The sequence below is a fragment of the Apis florea genome, unplaced genomic scaffold (assembly GCF_048593485.1).
Source record: "Apis florea isolate Af1SG1 unplaced genomic scaffold, ASM4859348v1 contig_3203_pilon, whole genome shotgun sequence".
NCBI classification, from domain to species: Eukaryota; Metazoa; Arthropoda; class Insecta; order Hymenoptera; family Apidae; genus Apis; species Apis florea.
Window position 1 is genome coordinate 6,648,833 of NW_028256723.1, and position 5,860 is coordinate 6,654,692.

Genomic DNA, 5,860 nt, shown 5'->3' on the forward strand with positions numbered 1-5,860 from the left:
TGATCTTCGTATCCATTAGAGATCATTCGTTAAATATTTTATTTCGATTATTTTGATCGAACATAATTTCGATATCCTCCTTTCTCTCTCTTTTTTTTTTTAAATTTTTCTCAAAACTTAATTTTGTTAGACGAGAAAAGATAATTTGAAGTCAATTTTGAATATAGGATAACGAAACAGAGAAATATTATTCGTGTTAGAGAAGATTTATCGCAGGCTTCGTAATTAATTCGACGATTAAAAATGATCGATTTTGAACGAATTGAGATTAAAATTTTAAAATGTAGCTTTCGCATTGAAATAAATAAATAAATAAATTTTAATTTTAAACAGGTGTTATAAACGTCGATACAATGTTTTTTAATAATTTACCATTGATTAATAATTAATAATACTTCTTCTCCGGTTTGTTTAAATAATAATAATAATAAAAAAAAGAATCTCCCTCGAGCTCGAAGCTCGATATAATAATTTTACAATTTTTGCGATTATACAAACAACCAGAGAGAAAGAGACAAAATAAATAAATAAATAAAATTTATGATAACTCGTTTCGTTTAAAATCGAGAGAAAATCGTACCGATATTTACCGACCAACGATTCATTCAATGTTGTGCAACTCGTCAAAGCCCATATTTACCTGAATTAAGACTCCTCAACCGAGTTGGCAAAGTAATGGCAAAAGTATTACTCGCATTAATTACTCGCTCCTCGAGTCAAAGTTTATTTGGCTGTATTAATTATGCAGCCAACGTCCTCCTCTTCTCGCTGTACTTCGCTGTTCGCAAGATGATCGTGTCGTTGAATCGGAGATTATTCGAGATCTCGAGCGGCGTGCATACCGCTACTTACGGCGAAGTTTAACCAAAGTCGGGAGATCTGTTTATTCGGCCAAAATCGCTTAACTTATCCGCCTTAACTATATATATATATATATACATTCAGGCAGACTCGAGTCACAAAAACGGCAAGATTCGTCCAATCGTGGAAATTTCACTCGACGCGAACAGAGATACAAAGAAGAAAAATGGATGATCAAATAATCGGACATGGAGGAAAAAAGAAAAGACGATAGATAATTCTTAACGAGATCTACAAGCTTACAAACTCGAGGGGAGAAAAAAGGAGAGAGCAGAAAACGAAGGATGGCGTTGCTGTACGCGAGGACTCCCCTCTCCGTCGAGTCAATCGACATAAAGGAGGATTTTCAATTAAGATTTCACTCGAGAGAACAGACTGCTGTTCTCCTCCACGGATGGCGCGACGATCGAGAGAAAGAGACAGAGAAAGAGAGAGAGAGAGAAGGAGGTACAAAAAGGTTGGCTCGACGCGGCGAGAGTGTAGATTAACCGACGCGTCTGTGGCTCGCGCGTCTGCAATGGGAAAAGCTGCTTACCTCCTCGAGAAGTCTACGCTACTCCAGCCACCAGCACGCCTCTTTGAATTCGCGCAACTTCGCCCGAGGTTCTTGCACAATGCCAACTATAAGTTATGCGCCTCCCTCCGCTCGGGTATGCGTGCATCACTCTTTCATTCCCTTCAAACCTTCTCGCGGTTTACCTTTGCCGAGAGAGAGAGAGAGAGACTCGCTCACAAAGTGTGTGTACACTTCTTGCTTGAGGCGGAATACTGTGTCGCTCGAATCCTATATTTGCTGCCTATATTTCGATAGCCGATTTTTCTGCCATACGTACACTGCCTTTTTCTCTCTCGTCTTTTTTTCTTTTCTTGCCAAGAACAAAGAAAATATTCCGCCCGTGTATTTGTACTATTTGAAAACTCGTCTGAATCTTTGGTTAACGTTTCCCGATATCCCACGCGTTGCTTCTACCTTCGAGTCGAGTCGAGTCTTAGGAAGATCATTTAGGGAACGGTTTAATTTATTCTCTCGTCTTCACGGAGGGAAAAAAAGGCAAGGTTTTTAACGCACTTCTTTTTTTTTTTTTACCTACCATTTGTATTCGGTTTTTCTATCTTTATTTTCCGCTACGAGGGATCCCGTGCCCGTATTTCTCCCCCCTTTTTTCCAGCCTGCTTTTTCGCCCGTCTTCTTTTCCTTCGTTGTTATACAGTGAATGGGTGAAAAAGCTCGCGTGAAGCTGGCATGTGTGGCAGAATTTTTCTTTCTTTTTTTTTCTTTTTAACCAAGTTTTTCCTCCTGCAAATCAAAAATTTAAGAGATCGGTGAAGAGTAAAACACTGTTTTTGCATGTTGTTGCAGAATTCGTTAGAATCGCATTACATTTAATTTTCATCCTGCGAACGTTTGGAATGTCTGCTCCTCTCTCCTATCATCTTTCACCAGATTCCACCAGGAATTTTGCATCGAGTAAACAAATTCGCGTAATTTTGCAGGATCTGGTGGGAGGGTCGATCGAAAGGAATTCTTGAAAGGAGGAAACGAGGTGATACGAAATGAGAAGAGGCGAGCGACCATTTTGATAAACATCTCTCCCATTAATCCGGCGAAAATCGGACAAGATTTCGCCGATAAATATACCAGAAGTATAGAAGAACGTTTCTAAGAAAGTTGAATAGCTCTTTCTCTCTTTATCTCGTTTCTTGAATCTCGACAAATCGGAAATTTTAATAACGATTAAGATAAAAGTTTGTTGGAAATTTTTAATGAATTAAATATTCGTCGTCAATGGATCTTTATCCATATTATACTTTTCACACAGATATTAATTAATATTTTTATTTGATATAATAAAGTTAATCATCATTTCGAATTATATAGTTTAGCTTCATCGGAAAATTATGGAAAACAAACTTTTCGATAATATAATTTCATTATGCAGCTAAATCTAACCTAAAATAAAATTATCTTTATCAGCCATGATTTTGGATTCCATTTTCCATATCAGAAACCCTGTTCGACCCTTGAATCGCTGAATTGTCATTTCGACCATTGCAAAACAAAACATATCAAAAATAAATATCAAAAAAATTGAAAAAAATTACTTGCTCGAAGAGCGCCGAATCGCGGCGCGCCATCTTTCTTCGCCATCCGAATTTCCGAGGCAACAACAACGGATTATCAAACACGCTAGCGCGCGAAATTGGGTGGCTGTTCCATTGTAATTGGAAGATTAATCCTTCCTTCCTCTCCCCTCTCCTCCCGGTGACGATTCTATTTTCCAAGAAAATAGCGACCCCCTGCCCCCCTCCTCGCGCTAGCAGCGCCGCTAGAAATCGAATAAACCGACGAGACGTGTCGAGGGATCAAGTGGAATAAGGATCGTAATACGTAACAAGAGCGTATAACGTGGCGGCGTGCCTTTCTTTGGCGTCCAATTAATATCACGGTGTTTCCAAGTGGACCGCCGATTTTGTGGAGTCGTGAAATACCGGAAACGAGGTAAATTTGTCGCCGCGAAAGAACGAGAGAAATCCGTTCTATATTTTTGGCCCCGACACACTTTTTTGGCCAAATCTCTTAGCCTTTTTCCTTTTTCGAGATCGAGAGAACGACGACATTCTTCCAACTCGAGCTTGTCACTGTTCGAGAAATAGCTGTTGCGTGTAACCTAACCTCTCTCTGTCCGAAGAGACAATGGAAACGAGTTGATATTTTTCGAGTCAATTGTATTCGCTGTTGCGTGCGCATCTTACGCCAATTCGACTAATAAATTGAAATAAAATTTGATTTATACGGAGGATTTTTCAAAAATATAAAATATCGTAATGAGAGCAAAATTATAAATTATTCGAGTTTTAATGTTTTATTATTCATAAAGAAGAATATTTGAAGAATTGCACGATCGAAAATTTGATTGGGTTAATTTCACGAGGTCGATGATATTTTTCATCGGGAAAATAAATTACGCTAACCCATTACATTCTATATACATGAAAATTTAATTTATGGCCACTGGAAAAAACTTTTATACGTTTGCTTTTTTTTTTTTTAAATAAATTTTAAACACGCGATCCATGGAATAATTCTTCCTTGAAATAATTTCACACCAATTACGAGCCATTGATAATAAGTTATCGAATATATCGAAATCAAGATTGACAGTTAGAAATAAAATTGATTAATACGAATTTTTTGGAATCACTTTTTTTAACCTCGAAAAATTCGAGAGATTGGTTTAATAACGATTAAATAATTTATCCTTTTATTCCGGGGATAGCTAATACGTTTAAACGAATCGTCATTACACATTCACGCTCGACATAACCTCAAAAATAATACGCGCTCTCTCATCCGCGTGAAAATTATTTGACGCGGAAATGTATACCCGAAATGAAATCTCCCCTCCACCGTTCCGCGGTCGTTAATCCAATGATTATTTTCGCTTTGTTATTCATCGTGGTTGCACTCGATGAAAACCGAGATACCGTTTTTGTTCTATCTATTCTACAATTAATCGTCGAATCGAGAGCACTCGTTGTTCAGATGGCGCGCTATCGCGCGTGAAAAGGACAGGAGAGGAAAAGGACAGTAACAACACCGCGAAGATAAAAATTACAGGTTATGTCGCGGGAATAAAGAAGTTTCAACGGCGGCGGCGGTGGTGGTGGCGTCGCAATTTTTCGCGACATATTTCATCTTGGAACTCGCGACTGCGTTAATTACGAAAAAAACTTTCAAAAAATAAACGAACACAAATTTCAACCATGGAAAAATACAGTCTTTTCCACCGCTTCTTTCCTTTCTTTCAGAGATATATATACTTCTCTCTCTCTCTCTCTCTCTCTCTCTCTCTCTCTCTCTGCTGGAATAGATTTCGAAACGAATTTTCGAAATGAAATAAAATACGTTCAACACGTTTATATAAACACGTCGAGTTAATAAATAAGTTTGGTTCGCTCAACAGAAATTTGAAAATTGGAGAGAACGATTCAATAAATAAATTATTCTCGTTCGAACGAAGTAAAACGAGGCAATAAAATTTTTGCAATGACGATCGCGTTCGTTTTCGAGACACGAATGACGAATGTTCTCAATACACTTTTGATGCCATCTCTTCGCTTTTTCCCCAAGATTTCACATTCCAAGTTTTCGCGACTTTTTCTTCTCATCTGTCTTCGATCTTCACGCCCCCTTTCAACTACGAAAAGAACAACGAAGCATTTCCGTGGCTATGGTGGGGGGAGATGCGCGTTTGAATAGCGGAATAAATGTAAACGGGTCGTTTACGATATAAAGAGAAGAATTTCGCCGGGAAGAATGTCATCGTTTTAAGCGATGCACGAAGACGAATGAAAATCCACGAGAGAATTTTTGGCGAAACAGGCCGTGGAGGGAATTCGGTTATATTCGCTTCACATGTATCCGAGAATCGCTTTGAACGGGGTGCCTTCGCAAACATGGCGGAGTTGTATGATAATTTTTATCCAGGCAGACGAGCGAAAGTCACGAGGTCGAAGATAAAACTTCGGTCAGAAAGGGAGGAAAGTCATTTTTCATCGAATCAAGGAGGGTTATTTATATTAATTCGGGGATAAAAACGGGGGGAGAAATCGTATTAAAAAATATTATCGTCGAAGAATACACGATCAGAATGTTTGGAGTGTTAGGTAGGTAAATATTGGCAGGAATATATCTCTGTAAAAAGAAAGAATTGATGGAAGATAGTCGTTGGCCTTTTCCAAATTTCCCTGCGCTCACAAGAATTGGATGAATACGTTTATGCGAATATTAGATATGACGTAGAAAGAGCATTCCTCAGTGATGAACGTAGATCCTCTCATATTTTAACTCAAAAGAAATTGGATGCACACCGTGCACATTTATCTGGATTTGCTATTTATATATATATATATATATAAAACATTTTCATACTTTCAAGGTGCATTACACAGAAATCAGCAAATTAGAGGGAAGGGATATAGAAGTAGAGATTCTTGA

General features: G+C 38.1%; 1 long non-coding RNA gene across 1 annotated transcript; it reads left to right on the forward strand.

Moving 5' to 3' along the window:
• Positions 1 to 1,321: 1,321 nt before the first annotated feature.
• On the forward strand, positions 1,322 to 2,842 carry LOC147657196 (uncharacterized). Its single transcript, XR_015292937.1, has 2 exons — positions 1,322 to 1,511; positions 2,356 to 2,842. It is a non-coding gene; the product is annotated as an uncharacterized LOC147657196 (long non-coding RNA).
• The last annotated feature ends 3,018 nt before the right edge of the window (positions 2,843 to 5,860 follow it).